General features: G+C 47.7%; 1 protein-coding gene across 3 annotated transcripts in view; it reads left to right on the top strand.

The window, feature by feature from the left end:
* The first annotated feature begins 4060 nt into the window (after positions 1 to 4060).
* ACO1 (aconitase 1) overlaps positions 4061 to 15475 on the top strand; it is a 64841-nt gene continuing 53426 nt past the window's right edge. Inside the window, exon 1 of one of the 3 annotated variants that reach the window (XM_061425087.1) lies at positions 4061 to 4148. The gene's annotated coding sequence lies outside the window, so the exon portion shown is untranslated. Of the gene's footprint in view, positions 4149 to 4526; positions 4612 to 15475 lie in introns of those variants that run through there. The other 2 variants (XM_061425088.1, XM_061425089.1) reach the window with 2 other exon arrangements.

Below are 15475 nucleotides of genomic sequence, written 5' to 3'. Positions count from 1 at the left end.
CTCCGCCCATGGGATTTTCCAGGCAAGAGTACTAGAGTTGGGTGCCATTGCCTTCTCCGAGCAAACAAGTATATTTGGTTGCACAGAGTATCAAGCACAAGCTCCAGAATAAGACCAGCCTTTCATCAAACTCTAACATCACCATTTATAAGTTATGTGACCTGAATCATACAGTCACTCTGAATCCCAGTTTCCTCAGCTGCAAAATGATAACAATGCCTCCAGCTCAAAGAGCTGTTGTGGAGTCAATGGGACATTTAATCACATTTGGCTTTTATTATTAACTTCATTTAGGGGAACAGCGCTTAATTGAAAAGCAGATGGCCAGGGAATCCTGGTTCCCTAGCAAAGCAGCTCAAGAATTCGGGCACTTAGGTGGTAAGAAAGAGAGCACGAAAATTAAGACATTGACAGGTGTGGAAGGGCATGGCAATGCCCTTGTGGGGGGCCAAGATGAGCCCAAGAACTGCCTTTTCCTGTTATGAATGTAGCATTTTTTAAAAAACAGGAACAGAAAACATTTATTTCAAACTTTCTCTGGTATAAGGAAGACACACGTTCAGTGATGAACTTAGGCATTCTTGAGTCATTGTGCCCAACTCTTTGTAACCCCATGGAATTCTCCAGGTAAGAATACTAGAGTAAGTGGCCATTCCCTTCTCAAGGGGATCTTCCTGACCCAGGTATCAACCCAGGGTCTCCTGCTTCGCAGGCAGATTCTTTACTATCTGAGCACAGGGAAGCCCAGGAATTTAGGAGGGACCACCTCATACTTCATTCATTGCCATACAGATATCTCCCCCTCTGCTATGCTAGAGAACACGGAAGAATATGCAGGCCAACGTAGAGCACAGAGCAGAGGGCAGTAAGCAGACTGAGTATCTATGTGCCAGGCTTCCTGTTAGGGGTGATGAGCATAGTGACATGGTCCCACCTTCATGGAGGATGTGTCTCCAGGTAGCAGCTCCCTGGGGCCTATCTGTGGACCTGCTGGAGCAGGATCTCCTGCAGTATACAGAGTGCTCTGACTCTGAGCTCAGATCCCACTCCTCACCTAATTCTACAAAGTGGGGATGCAGGAGGCTGTATTTTTAATGTTTCCTCTGGTGATTCTAACACAGTCTGGGAAATGCCATTGGTAGCACTCAAAGGGTGGTGAGACCCTCACACTCAGTCTCCCTAAGAGTGCAGTGCAGGAACATGCCTTTCTCTCTCTTTGGCAATCCCGCACAGCATTCAGGATCTTAGTTCCCAGTGAGGACTCGAACCCTTGCTCCCTGTGGTGGAAACACAGTCTTAACCACGGGACCACTAGGGAAATCCGTAGACTGCCTTTCTCTTATACCACTTCCTTTCTATTAGATAATATGTATGAAAATGCATTATGAACTACAAAGCAAGATGCAAAGGTGGTGTCTAGTTTTTAGGATGGTCCAGTTTACACACGTAACTAAAGTCACTGTGAAGTACCATGAGGCATTCCTCACAGCTTAACAGGTCTCCAAACAAAGCCTTAGGATTCCCTTTACAGTAGCAGAAGCTTCTGTCAGGTAAGGCTGTTACCTCACTAAAGGCCCTTCTGCCACTTGCCCCTGGAGCAGATCCACAGTGCCTGGGCAGTGACCACACCTGGATGGCTTCCTCTCTGAAGGCCCTTCAAGTCTACACACTCCTCTGGGCCACTGGCAGAATCTTCTGTATCATGACAGAAATATATATCCGGTGAACTTTGTACGAGTATAGTGATGTGGTTTGAACCCCCGTAAATGTTTAGCTTTCTCAATATACGATAAAATATCCAGGATGTGGGATTCAGGATGAGGAAGAAACTGGATGAGTGGGAGGGGACAGACAGATGGCAAGAGAAGACACTGAACTGCCACTTTAGATGTGAAGTATGGCAAGGGCCTTAGGAATACTCAAGTGCTGCTGCTGCTGCTGCTGCTGCTAAGTTGCTTCAGTCGTGTCCGACTCTGTGTGACCCCATGGACTGCAGCCCACCAGGCTCCTCCGTCCAGGGCATTTTCCAGGCAAGAGTACTGGAGTAGGGTGCCATTGCCTTCTCTGACTCAAGTGCTAATGCTCCACAAATAGCTGCTGTCAAAGAGTGTGGAGATCTGAAGAAGGTTAAGGTCAATGATGGAGACAGAGCAGACTTCAGCTGGAAGTCTGAGTAGAGAGAAAATAGATGATGAAGACTTCATCAGTGTGTGGAGTTACATGTAAAGTGAGAAGAGAAAGGGTGTACTGAAAGAGCCTAAGAAAGAGGGGCCAAATTAAGAAGAGGTGAATCATGAGAGGAGAAGCCTCTAAAGCCAAAAGGAGGTTAAATTTCAAGGCAAGACCTATTACCAGTATCAAATACCACAGAGCAGTCAGCAAGGCAAGAACAGAAGAGAGGTCACTGGGTTTTGCGATCCACACGTTCCTGGCGACAGGCCCAAGCGCACAAGAGTAGGGCGATGTGAGAACTGTCTCCTTCACAGTTTTGGCCAGAGCGTTTACTAATAAATCTCAATTCCTTTTATAGTTCTGATTTAATTATTTCCTGTCAACGATGACCAGTCCTCCTATTACATGTATGTTATCATTGAACATTAAGAAATTTTGCTTTGTGAAGGGCTGCCTTGGTTAAGAATCAAAATTTAGCTGGATGTCTTTTCTCCCTACCCCTCAGCCTTCCCTACATACTCTCTAAGGGGACCCCAGTCCACTCAAGGGAAGTTTGTTCAATGGATGTGAATGGAAACAGTTTAGAAAGTGGGTAGGAAGAAAGTCTTCTCCCATATAGTAAAAATATAATGCTTGTTATGTGTGTGTGCTCAGTTACTCAGTCATGTCCAATTCTTTGCGACCACCAGGCTGCTTTGTCCATAGGGATTCTCCAGCCAAGAATACCGGAATAGTTTGGCATTTCCTCCTCCAGGGGATATTCTTGACCCAGGCATTCAACCCACGCCTCCATCTGCATTGGCAGGTGGATTCTTTACCACTGAGCCACCTGGGAAGCAATGTTTACTACACAATAAATATGTCCTTCTTCAAACTTGAATATAGTAGTAGCAGTGTTAGTTGCTCAGCAGTGTCGGACTCTTTGCAATCCCATGGACTGTAGCCCACCAGGCTCCTCTGTCCATGGGATTCTCCAGGCAAGAATACTGGAGTGGGTTGTCATTTCCTCCTTCTCCAGGGGATCTTCCCGACCCAGGGTTATGAACCTGTTTTTCTTATGTCTCCTGCAATGGCAGGCAGGTTCCTTATCACTAGCCTCACCTGGGAAGCTGAAAATGCTACGTTACACAGGTTGGCCCCTATGGGGATAGTCACTACTTATTCCTTCTATAAGCCGTATATCCATATACTCAAGATGGAAAAGTACAATAACTCTTCATATAAGTTGGGCAAAAACCTCACCTTTTCTCTAGAAAGATCTAATAAGTCAAATTTGCCTGAGCAGGCGTGACTCCAACCAACCTATAGAAACTAGGTGCAGTGACCAAGGCCTGCTGAGTCAACTCAGTCATTTCTCTGACTTCTGACAGGTGAACAGCCTGCATTAGGAAGTGTTGTTAGACATTAAAAAAAAAAAATTAAACACTGAAACTTTGCACTCCATAACCATGGAAACTTTGAAGTCCTGGCAGTCACTCGGCTCGCTCTGCCAGGCGCTAAGGTGGGGGCGGGTTGGGGGCAAAGGGGAGAGGGGGAGGTGACCACGTACCGGGGTGTCGGACAGGGAAGCCTCCACTGATGGTCAAATCATTTTTAAAAGCTGCATCTCTAACATGCGCCTTCAGCTCCCTCCCTGCGAGCTGGGCAGTCACACTCCACGCCCAAGAGTGAGCGTGTCCCCGGCCTGGGCCAGCATGGGAGGAGCCCATCCCGAGGCGCCTTCCGGCCGCTGACCCCCAGCTACCCGGCTCCCTCCCAGCGAGGTCTCCCCGCCCGCAGGCCCCGCCCCGCCTGCAGGCCCCGCCCCGGGCCCGGCCCCGCCCCCGCCCCTCCCTCAGGCCCCGGCCCGGCCCCGCCCCTCGGCTGGCGGCCCCGCGGCGACAGGGGGCGGAGCGGCGCCAGCAGCTGGACTCAGCCGCAGAGAGCGCCCCCAGCCTGGTTCCCCGCGCCAGTCGGAGTTCTCCGTGCACTCCGCGGTGAGTACGACGCGGCCCAACCCGGGTCCCCGGGCCCGAGCGCCGGCCGCCCTGCCCCGGCAGGGGAATCCGGGTCGGCGGAACCCCGAGCCGCCTCCCCGAGCCGGGCTGCAGCGCGCCGGGCCGCCCAGGGGAGATCTGGGGGAGCGGGAAGGCAGCCGGGAGAATCGGGACTAGTTCCTGGGGACTGACCCCTCCGCCCTGTTCCCAGCCCGTGCCGCGCCGAGGACGGGGGCGGGACTGGAAATGGCTCTCCTCGGCCTCCTTCGCCCGGGCTGTGCCGGCCGCCGGGAGAGTCCGCGCCGAGCTCGTGCGGGCCTCACCCGGGAGTCGGCGAGGCTGAGGGGGCCGCCAGGAGAATCCACGCTGCCACTTGTCCCGGCACACTGAACCGGGGAGTCCTACCCCCAAGGAGGGTGTGCGGGCCTCGCCGGGCAGTTCTCGTCGATCTGGGGCTGGCGAGGTAGGGACATTTCCTACTGGGGTTCCGACAGATCGGGGAGTCCACACCAGGTGGTAAGGGGGAAATGGAGTGAGGGGGGAAAGAGACCCTCGGTGGAAGGGGTGGGGAGAATCCATCCTAAAGATTCACAGACCCAGGGAGGAGTGAATGTGTGTGTCTGTGTGTGTTGCGGAGATGGGGGCAGAGAGTCGGAAACAGTCTCTCAGCAGTGGGGACAGAGTCCATCCTAAAGATTCACAGACTCAGGGAGGAGTGAGAGAGTGAGTGAGTGAGTGTGTGTGTGTGTGTGTGTGTGTGTTGCGGGGATGGGGGCAGAGAGTCGGAAACAACCTCTCAGCAGTTCTCAAACTCCCCTATACACTCTTAAAAATTAGTATATTAAGGAGCTTTTATGTGGGTTATGTGTCTCAATATTTATCATATATAACTAAAACAGAATTTTCAATATATTTAGTATCTCATTTAAAAATAGTGGTAAAGAATCCACCTGCCAGTGCAGGAGACGTAAGAGATGTGGGTTCAATCCCTGGGTTGGGAATATCCCCTGGATATGAAAATGGCAACCCACTCCAGTATCCTTGCCTGGAGAATCCCATGGACTTAGGAGCCTGATGGGCTCCAGTCCATGGGGGTAGCAAAGCATCTGCTATGACTGAGCACACAGACATGCATGCATTATATGTTGATATGTGTTTATAAAAATAACCATACCTTTCAAAATAGAAGAAGAATGTCATTGTATTATATTTTTGCAAATCTTTTTCATATCAGTTTTAATAAGTAGCAGCTAGGGTTCTTATATCTTGCTTCTGCACTGTCTGTTGCAGTATCACATGTCATATCGCCTCTGGAAAACTCCACTGTGTACTCCTGAACGTGTGTGGGTAAAAGCATCAAATAGCATCTTGGTATTAAGAAAGTGGTTTTGACTTTGTGAATCCCTAGAGTCCCCTGCACCACACGTTGAGAACCACTGGAGTAGGAAATGAGTCAGGGGCTCAAGTCATTGATCCCGCTTCTTGTTTGTGATCCTTCCTCTGAATGGGAACACGCATCACCCCAAGGAAGGATGGTTAACCTCTGGTAGCTGCAACCAAGCTGACCTCACTCTGGAAACCCAAGTACTGTGTCCCCACGTAGAAGATAATGAGCCCTGCATGCCTCCTGAAAACTGGCAAGGCTCTCAGATGCCTTGGGTTATTTCTGTGCCTGCAGAGGTGGCCTGTGTATGCCTTCAGATTGTAGCGGGGATATGGCACACAGGACCCATGGGTTCAGAGACATGCCCATAGGGAGCCGGTGCCAAGTGTGGAGGAGTTTGTTCAAGAGCTTCCAAGTGGGTCAGAAGTGATTTTGAAGAGAACAGGGAGGCATGTTGTTGCCTCCCTTTCCTCCATGATCGCTTCTGTGTGTGGTTGTGCAACCTTGCGTTTATTGGAAAATGATTTCCCAGTCTTGGTGCTCTTTCCCTTTCCACTTTCGGGGGCGGGGGGGTGTTTGTCCCTGTGGGTGGCCCTTCCTCAGCCTCTGCCAGACCCCAGTGTCCTGCAGGCTGCTGTGTGGTAGGTGGGGGCCCCTCACTGGATTTCTTCCTTGGCTTCTTGCTCTGTCAGCACAAGTTCCAGATAGAAATTAGGTACATATATAGCCTTATAAGAGCACCGTTGTGGCTCAGCAGTAAAGAATCTGCCTGCCAATATAGGAGATGGGGTTCGACCGCTGGGTCGGGAAGATCCCCTGAAGAAGGAAATGGCAACCCACGCCAGTATTCTTGCCTGGAAAATCCCACGGACAGAGGAGCCTGGCAGGGTACAGTCCACGGGGTTGCAAAGAATCAGACACGACTTAGCAACTGGACACACATATACACACCATGGCCTTATAAATGTTTGGAAGACAGACATCCCAAACCATTAACACTCAGTTCTGGGCAATGGAGTCAGAAAAAAAGGCAGGAACCTTCTCCTTGTTACTCGTGATACCATATGACCGCCTGTTTAGCAGCATTCCTGTATTGCTTTTACAACCTGAAAACAAAAACTGAAATCCCAACAACATACACTTTTTCAAGGAAGATAGGATTATTTCTCTGATAAGAATGTTACCACTACTCCCTCTCTCCCAAGAAAACAAATTACTTTATTACATCACATTTCCAAACTAGTATCTGTGATACTAGTATATATAAAGTCAAAATGATACTAAGAGAGAGCCCTCTGAGATCAAAACATTCTTGAACAGTATAGTTTGATGTAAGGTTAGAAGCCACCAGATCAGACTGTTCTTCAGTGGATCATCATACCCCCCTTAAACTGCTGTTGTAAAATGCTATTTCATGAAATGTCATGAAGTACAGTTTTAAAACTGAAAAATGTAATACCCAAGAGTGTTTCTCCTTGATCCTACAGTTATGAGAAGAGAAAGCATGTTCGTGTACGTTCTGATGTGCCCATGTACCAACTGGGGCAAAGGATATGCCCACATGCCAAGTGGCTTTCTCTTGGTGGTGGAGTACAGTAGATTTTTATTTATCTTCACTTTGCTTATTAATAGTTGGTGCTGCTGCTGCTGCTGCTGCTTAAGTCGCTTCAGTCATGTCCAACTCTGTGCAACCCCATAGACGGCAGCCAACCAGGCTCCCCAGTCCCTGGGATTCTCCAGGCAAGAACACTGGAGTGGGTTGCCATTGCCTTCTCCGATTAATAGTTGCTGCTGCTGCTGCTGCTAAGTCGCTTCAGTCATGTCCAACTCTGTGCAACCCCATAGACGGCAGCCCACCAGGCTCCCCAGTCCCTGGGATTCTCCAGGCAAGAACACTGGAGTGGGATGCCATTGCCTTCTCCGATTAATAGTTGCTAGCAACCACTAAACAAGTATTAAACATGATATGACCAGAAATAACCCCTACAGTTACTTATATAAGGAGGACAACATAATTGCCTTCGTTTTTCTTAGATGGACCATGCAACCTGGCTAGTAGCAGACCCTTGCTACTCCCTTCCTCCCAGTGGGAAGTGGAGAAAGAAGTGTGTGGAAAGCGACTCAGGGGGAAATAAAAACAGCCCTCAGTCACATTGTGCGGTGTCTACTTCCCCCTGTAAGATCAGCTCCAATCTCAGCCCTGCCCGCTCCTTCCAAGTGACCCAGAGGTTAGAAAGTTCTTACTGGATTTGCACCATCACCCGAGAAGCCATCAGCTGACCATCTTCCCAGACTCACTGGCCTTCATTAATTTTTTTTAGCCATTTTTAATGGCTAAAACTTCAGACATACAAAGAAATGGAGAGTATAAATCCCCAGCTTCAACAGTTATGAACATTAGCACTTGGCCAATCTTATTTCACCTAGACTTTTCCTGGAACTCACTCTTTTCCCCTCTTCTAAGAGTTAGCATCTTTATGTTCAACTGTATAAACTAATGAAAGGAGTATTTTTGTTGTGTCTTTTTAGTATCAAGCAGGTACTGACTGCTGTAGCAAAATCTTAAAGTCTTGTGCCCTGCAGTCAGCATGACTGAACCCCTGGAGTGGACTTCACACACTTGCTATGTGGTCCCACTTCTCTGCCTCTGCATTTGCTTGCCTCTTGGCCTTTCTTCTTCCTGTCTCCCAGTTCTGCTCTCTTAAGGCTTTCTCAACTCCCCTAGTCATAGCTGTCTCTTTCCTCTGGCCTCTCTTATGACCCTTTGCAAACGGCAAGCTTATTTCAGTCTCCTTAGTCAGATCATCATCTTTGTCATATTCAAGTAAAGCAAGGTTTTCCTTTCTCCCTTTCTCCTATGCTGCTTGTGCTTAGTTGCTTAGTTGCTCGGTCGTGTCTGACTGTTTGTGACCCCGTGGACTGTAGCCTGCCAGGCTCCTTTGTCTATGGGGATTCTCCAGGCAAGAATACTGGAGTGGGTAGCCTATCCCTTCTCCGGGGGATCTTCCTGACCCAGAAATAGAACCGGGGTCTCCTGCATTGCAGGTGGATTCTTTACCAACTGAGCTACCAGGGAAGCAATGCTTTGTGCAAAGAAGATGCTCAAGAAATAAATGCTAAATTACTTTAACTCAAGTTCACTGGAGAACATTTTTGATTACAAGAGAAATGCATCATTTCTAGGGAAATTTTTCCCATATTGTCTAGGACCACAAACGTTTTATCTACATTTTTATGTTTTATCCACATAATAATTTTATGCACATAAAATTATTTATCCGCATAATTTTTAAAAGAACTGCAACAAAAAGAATCTCCAATTTGAGCCGACATAAAAAAGCCAGCTTTTTTTGAGGAAATTATCTTTCTGATCTGTTGTCATTTTTTCACATGTATCTGGAAGACCTCTCTGATTCTGGAGTGCTTTTTTTCCTCAAAAGGAAAGAGTGACTCTCTTTTAGAATATCTATCGTGTTGTAAGATGTAGGCTTAAATCTTCAGTAAAAGAAATAGACTACATGTAGGGTCCACACGCCCCATGAAGTAAGTTGATATCAATCAATGTCATGAATACTGGTAGCTCCTGGGTGTAGAGTCATTTCCAGTATTCATCATCTTTTCATCTAGTTCCTCCCTTAATAATCACAGTGGCCCTTGTGAGCTGGGCAGAGCAGTGCAGTCAGGTAATGTTACCTTAAATCTGCAAAAAGTAAACTGAGGTTTAGACAGCTAGAGTTAATCTTGTCTATGACAGAAAGTGGCAGAGTCTGATTTTAAGAGTAGATTAGAAACCAAAGGCTTTGGGATTGAATATTGGGAACATGCAAAGACAAACTCTCTAAACAGGACATGTACTGGGGAGCCAGACCAGGTTGTGGAAGTCAGGATGTTTAGTTGCTAAGTCGTGTCTGACTCTTTTTGACCCCATGAACTACGGCATGCCTGGCTTCCCTGTCCTTCGCTGTCTCCCAGAGCTTGCTCAAACTCAAGTCCATTGAGTCAGTGATGCCATCCAACCATCTCATCCTCTGTCGTCCCCTTCTCTGGGATTGGCTATGGGGAACGTGCAAAGCCAGGAAACTATCTAAACATGACATGGATTTGGGAGCCAGACCAGATTCTTGAAGTCAGTGTGTATACCCTGATGCATAAAACTACCAAAGTGATAGCACACTCTCTGAACCAATCACTTTCCAAATGCCTTGGGTTTGGCTTTAGTCTTTGTTGCACAAGTTGATCTGCTTTCTGATGAATTGGCAAGGCTGCTCTGTATGAGTGCTAGTGGGGTTCTCTCTCATTCTGTTTTTGTGACTTCAAAACTTTGGGGAAACCCAACTTTGAACTGTGTGAATTGCCTGGGCTGTTGCTCAAACTGACACGGATGGAGCATTTCATTATTCTTGAACCTCATCATCCTTTCATGGTCACGACTGTAGACTTACAAAGCAAAGTACACATTGTGGCTTGGCTCATGAAGGAGGCGTGTCGGCCTAAGAAAGAGTTCTCCTGCAGACTTACCAGGTTTGAACTTTGGGTTGTGAAGAGATGTGAACGAATCATTGTGGACAGTTGGTTACATGTGATAACTACACGGACATACTCAGGACAGTTCTGTAATAGTGGTGGCATCAAGACCAGCACTTGCTATGTTATGCTGGGACTTCCCCAGCAGTCCAGTGGTTAGGACTCTGAGCTTCCACTGCAAGAAGCACGGATCCTATCCCCGGTCAGGGAATTAAGATCTCACAAGCCTTGTGGCAGAGCCAAAACAATAAGAATTGTTATGTTTCATAAAACCTTATCTGCTCAGATAAGGAATCAGTTACATTTTAAGGCTGGTGATGCTTGATAATGGATTTTTGACATCAACCCATACTTCAGAACCCATGTATACTGAAATTGCATATACTATATGTAATTTAATCTATAGGTATGATTACTGTATGTAATCATCTATACTGAAATGTACATCTATACAAATTTATACTGAAATCAAGAGTATTTTAGGGGCAATTAGAGGAAAACTATCTAGTCCTCACTACTCTATTGGCTTCCCTTGTAGCTCAGATGGTAAGGAATCTGCCTGCAATGCAAGAGACCATGGTTTGATACTTGAGTCAGGAAGATGCCCTGGAGAAGGGAATGGCAACCCACTCCAGTATTCTTGCTTGGAGAATCCCATGGACAGAGGAGCCTGGTGGGCTACAGTCCATGGGTCACAAAGTCAGACACGACTACCTCAAAATATCCAAATTATCTAGTCCTCACATATGTACTTTAGAGTTGGAAGATTGTTTTAAAGTGAGATTTAACTTTTTTAATCTATTTGGTAATGTAGGTTTTTGGATGAGGAATAACTATAAGATTCTCTGCTTGTTTGGAAATGCGTAGGGCAAGGGAGTTGGCCATTGGTGGCTCAGTGGTAAAGAGCCTGCCTGCCAATGCAGGGGACACGAGTTTGATCCCTGGGTTGGGAAGATCCTCTGGAGAAGGGAAGGGCAACCCACTCCAGTATTCTTGCCTGGAAAATCCCATGGACAGAGGCACCTGGCAGGCTATAGACTCTGGGGTTGCAGAGTCAGACACAACTGAGCAACTAAAACAAAACACAAACTTGCCACCTTCCAGCCATGGGGTGTTGACAAGTTATCAATACTTATCGTCTGTGATCCTCAGTCTTCTCATCTGTACAGTTGGGTGGTGATCCCTCCGTCACAGTTGTTGAGGGACTATATTAGACGCTGTGGATAAAGTGTCGGGCACTCCACCGGGGCTTGGCTTACGTCAGCTGGCTGCAGTGCTATAGAGTGATGTAGCACTCAGAGCAGGGTGCCTGTCCACACTTCTCTTATCCCAGACCTCCTGAGCTCCAGGCCCATTATGCTGCTGCCTGCCGTTCCTCTTCAAGGCAAACTCACCGTCTGAAACCAGTACCCAGGTGTATCACGGTCATTAGCTCTGCCAGTTTGCCCAGATGGGGCACACGGAGCCATGCTAGATCTCTCTCTTCCTCCCCCACCCTCAGCCCGTTCTCCTTTCTTAGCTGTCCCTGGGATCTGTTGCCCTGCCCTCCACTTCTGACTTGATGACTGCAACAGCACCATAACCTGCCTCCCTGACGCCAATCTAGCATCCTTCCCCCAAGTCAGCTCCTACCTCACCCAGCGTGTGTGCATGCTAAGTCGCTTCAGTCGTGTCCTACTCTGCAACCTATGGACTGTAGCCCACCGGGCTCCTCTGTCCATGGGGTTTTCCAGGCGAGAATACTGGAGTGGGTTGCCATACCCTCCTCCAGGGGATTTCCCCTACCCAGGGATCCAACCCGCATCTCTTTATGTCTCCTGCATTGGAAGGTGGGTTCTTTATCATGAGTGCCACCTGGGAAGCCACCTCTACCAGAGTAATGTATAATATCCAATCAGGTCTTGAAGATTTCAGCTAAGACCCTTTTAACGTGCCTGCCTTCAAGTTTTTCTGTGCCTTTCTTTGAGGTCCCTCGTGATACGGGCCCCACCCCTCCCCTCTCCTCTGAGCCCCGCCATCATGAACATTTCCTTCAGACTTGTGGAACAGCTCTGTGACATCCATAGGGTCTCACTTCCATACCTTCACATGTGCTGTCTTCTCTGCCCAGAACATTTTTTCCCTGACTCCCTCCCTCAGTGTAGTTCTCCAAGTCTCCTGCATGGTGTCACCTGTCCCCAGAGGCCTTCCTGACCCCGTCCCATACTGGATCAGGTGCTCTCCTTAGATGCTTCTTTTGTCTGTTTGTTTTTGGCAGCATCGTGAGACATGTGGGATCTTAGTTCCCTGACCAAGGATTGAACCCATGCCCACTATAGTGGAAGTGTGGAGCCCTAACCACTGAACCGCCAGGGAATCCCCCGTAGAATTCCCTTTATCGGCCTGCATCCACCACTGCTGCAGGATGGACTGCTTGATCGTGTCATAACCTCCTGACCAGTCTGTGTGTAACTGAAGATGGCAAGGAAGCGGGGGGAGCGCTTATGTCTTTATCCCATCAATGTCAAATCAGTGTCTTTCAGGGTCGAATGTAAAACTGAATCTGCAATAGTGCCTTATCTTGGACAAACCAGCAGCTCAGAAACCAGGTGCATCGTCGTCAAATGCTGCTCTAATACTTGTCCCATCTTTGACTCAGTGAAGTGGCCATTGCATGTGGATGCTACGTGGCCCTGTGGGCCACTGAGATGGGATTAGAGCATTATTGCTCAAGAGCTGGGTTTAAGGGCGGATGCACTTGACTTTGAGTTCCCTTTCAGCACGCCTGCTATCTGGCAGCTGCTTTCCCGCTCCTAACCACCTGACTGTGGGGAAAGAAAACAGTAGCATCAGGTCCTCCCTGCAGCTGCCTTTCTTCTGGAAAACCAAGAAATGTGGGTTTATAGCTCAAACTTCTGCGAACTTGACCAGCATGAGTCATCACTGTTGGATCCCAGCAGTGCTGAAGTGGGTGGGGGCAGATCACCTCAGAACCTCGGTGAATTCATGGAGAGAAATGCTGCCCAGAGTGACCTCTGGCAGCCTGACACTTGCCACCACCTTCTGTGGTGACACTCTTTCTAATTTCTAAAATTTGAGTTAGGGAAGTTCATTACCAAGGAACTACTAAATGAGGTGGGAGCTCGAGGGACTCACGTCGCTTCCCTTGCCCTTCGGACTCAGATACATCAGGGCTTGGCTGGGGTCTCTGCAGGTCTCGTTTTGGAAACCGTACTGGTGATGGTGGGTTGCTGCAGGGGAGGGAACCGCAGTTTAAGAAGGGCAGCCTTAAAGAGGACTGGCCTCAAAGAGAAGAGGATGAGGTCCAGAGTGGGCTAGTTAGGATGCCTGGTTCTGGTGGGTCCTGCCCTTGCTGCTGCTGCTGCTTCCTTTTTGAAAAGTTATTTATTTATTTATTTGGCTGAACCAGGTCTTAGTTGCAACCTGTAATCTAGTCCCCTGACCAGGGATCGAACTGGAGCCCCCTGCACTGGGGGCACAGAGTCAGCCATTGGACCACCAAGGAAGACCCTCTCTGCCCTGCTTCTTTCTGTATTCTCTGGACAAATGTTCCATGACCCAACAGTGACTTGCCTTTCTCAGTGCATCTCCAGAATAATAAATGTGAAGTTCACCAAGACTTTCTTGTGAACCTATCTATATTAGCTCATAGTGATACCAGAAAATAAAAATAACTATGTTTGTGCTACTGTAGTTAATTTAAAATGAGCTTAAAAGATGTGTCAGGCAAGCTTTCTGTGTTGGGAATTGCATATGATGTTGTGCCCTCTTGGGCACTGAGCCTCAAAGAGGCTAGGGGGGCTTGATCAGACAGTGCCGTGGTCACAGGGTGCTGGTCCACACAGATTCTGACCACTGCCTTTGGCTGTGGCTGTGCACATCTGCTGAGTGAGTCATGATCACTTCTATGATACATCCTGAAAACTTCCAATGTGACTTAATGAAGTTTGGAGAACGGAAAGGTTAGATTTCAGGAAGTAGCTACTTCTTAAATGACAATCAGATGTTTTCATATTATGAGTTAACATCTTACCAAACCTAAATTCTGGTGTTGGAAATGTAGAGCTTAAACCACGTGTAAAGTTAGGAGCGCACTTTGTGGTTGTCCCTTAGTCCGAGTTCCTACAGTGACAGGCTCTGCTACACCCCACCTCAGTCTTCTCCTTTTCTGCCCTCGCTCACCCACTTCTGCCTTCCCTCAGACCCCACGTCAGGGCCTTCGCACGTGATCTGACCCCTCCTCCAGATTCCCCTCACTTCCTCCACAGTTTTTCTCAAGTGGCTCCATGTCAGTGAGGTCTTCTTTGATCTCCTGATAACGCTTCACAGAACATGCCCTACTGCCGTGTCCTGCTTTATCCATGGAACTGGTCACAGTCTGACGTTCTGTTTCTGTATTTATTTGTTTAGTCTCCCCCTACTGAAATGAAGCACCATGAGGGAGCTTTGTCAATTTTGTTCCTGAGTGCCTAAAACATATTACATGGTTAATGTAAAGATATATTGAACAAATAGATGAATGAATTATAGCATTTTTTTCACTCAGAAGGGACTTTTTAGATCATCAAGTAACCCTGTGTTACAGACTGGGAAACTGAGGCCCAGAAAGGTTCTGTGGCTTATTTCAAATGAAACTGCTGCTGCTGCTAAGTTGCATCAGTCATGTCCGACTCTGTGCGACCCCATAGACGGCAGCCCCCCAGGCTCCTCTGTCCCTGGGATTCTCCAGGCAAGAGTACTGGAGTGGGTTGCCATTTTCTTCTCCATTGAATGAAACTAAATCCTTCAAAAACTGTTACAGCTCTTTAAAAAACTAGGAATATATTTGGAGCACTCTGGCCAGTGGTCCAGGATGAGACAAAAGAGTTAGTTAAAATTATAATAAGTTAAGTTGTGATAAGTTAATTTGTGATAAGCTAGAATTGTAACCCAGAGTGACAAGTTATTGTGTGACTGCAAAGCTTTCTGAAGGCAGAGTCTCATTAATTTTTGTAAAGTGCACCTTGCATTAATTAGTGCCCAAGAAAAATGTGCTGATGGATTTGCTAATATTGTTATAAAGCCATTCCTTCTCCAAGATCCTCCTTCTGCACTGAGACAGGAGGGAAGAGGACAGGGTGCAACCTCTGAAAGAATAACATCCTGAGGATATGACAGAGCTGGGTAGAAACCACTAGGTTCAAGATGGCAGGAGATTCTATTTCCCACAGACCTGGAGCCTCATTGTACGCTCACTGTAACATGTTAATGCTACGTGTCTGACTCTTTGAGATCCCATGGACTGCAGCCCGCCAGGCTCCTCTGTCCATGGAATTTGCCAGTAAGAATACCGGAGTGGGTTGCCATTCCCTTCGCCAGGAGTCTTCCTGACCCAGCAATTGAATGCAGGTCTCCTGCATTGCAGGCAGATTCTTCACCA

Source organism: Bos javanicus, chromosome 8 (genome assembly GCF_032452875.1).
Source record: "Bos javanicus breed banteng chromosome 8, ARS-OSU_banteng_1.0, whole genome shotgun sequence".
Taxonomy (NCBI): Eukaryota; Metazoa; Chordata; class Mammalia; order Artiodactyla; family Bovidae; genus Bos; species Bos javanicus.
The sequence above is the reverse complement of the archived record's forward strand: the minus strand, read 5'-3'. Positions and strand labels throughout refer to the sequence as shown.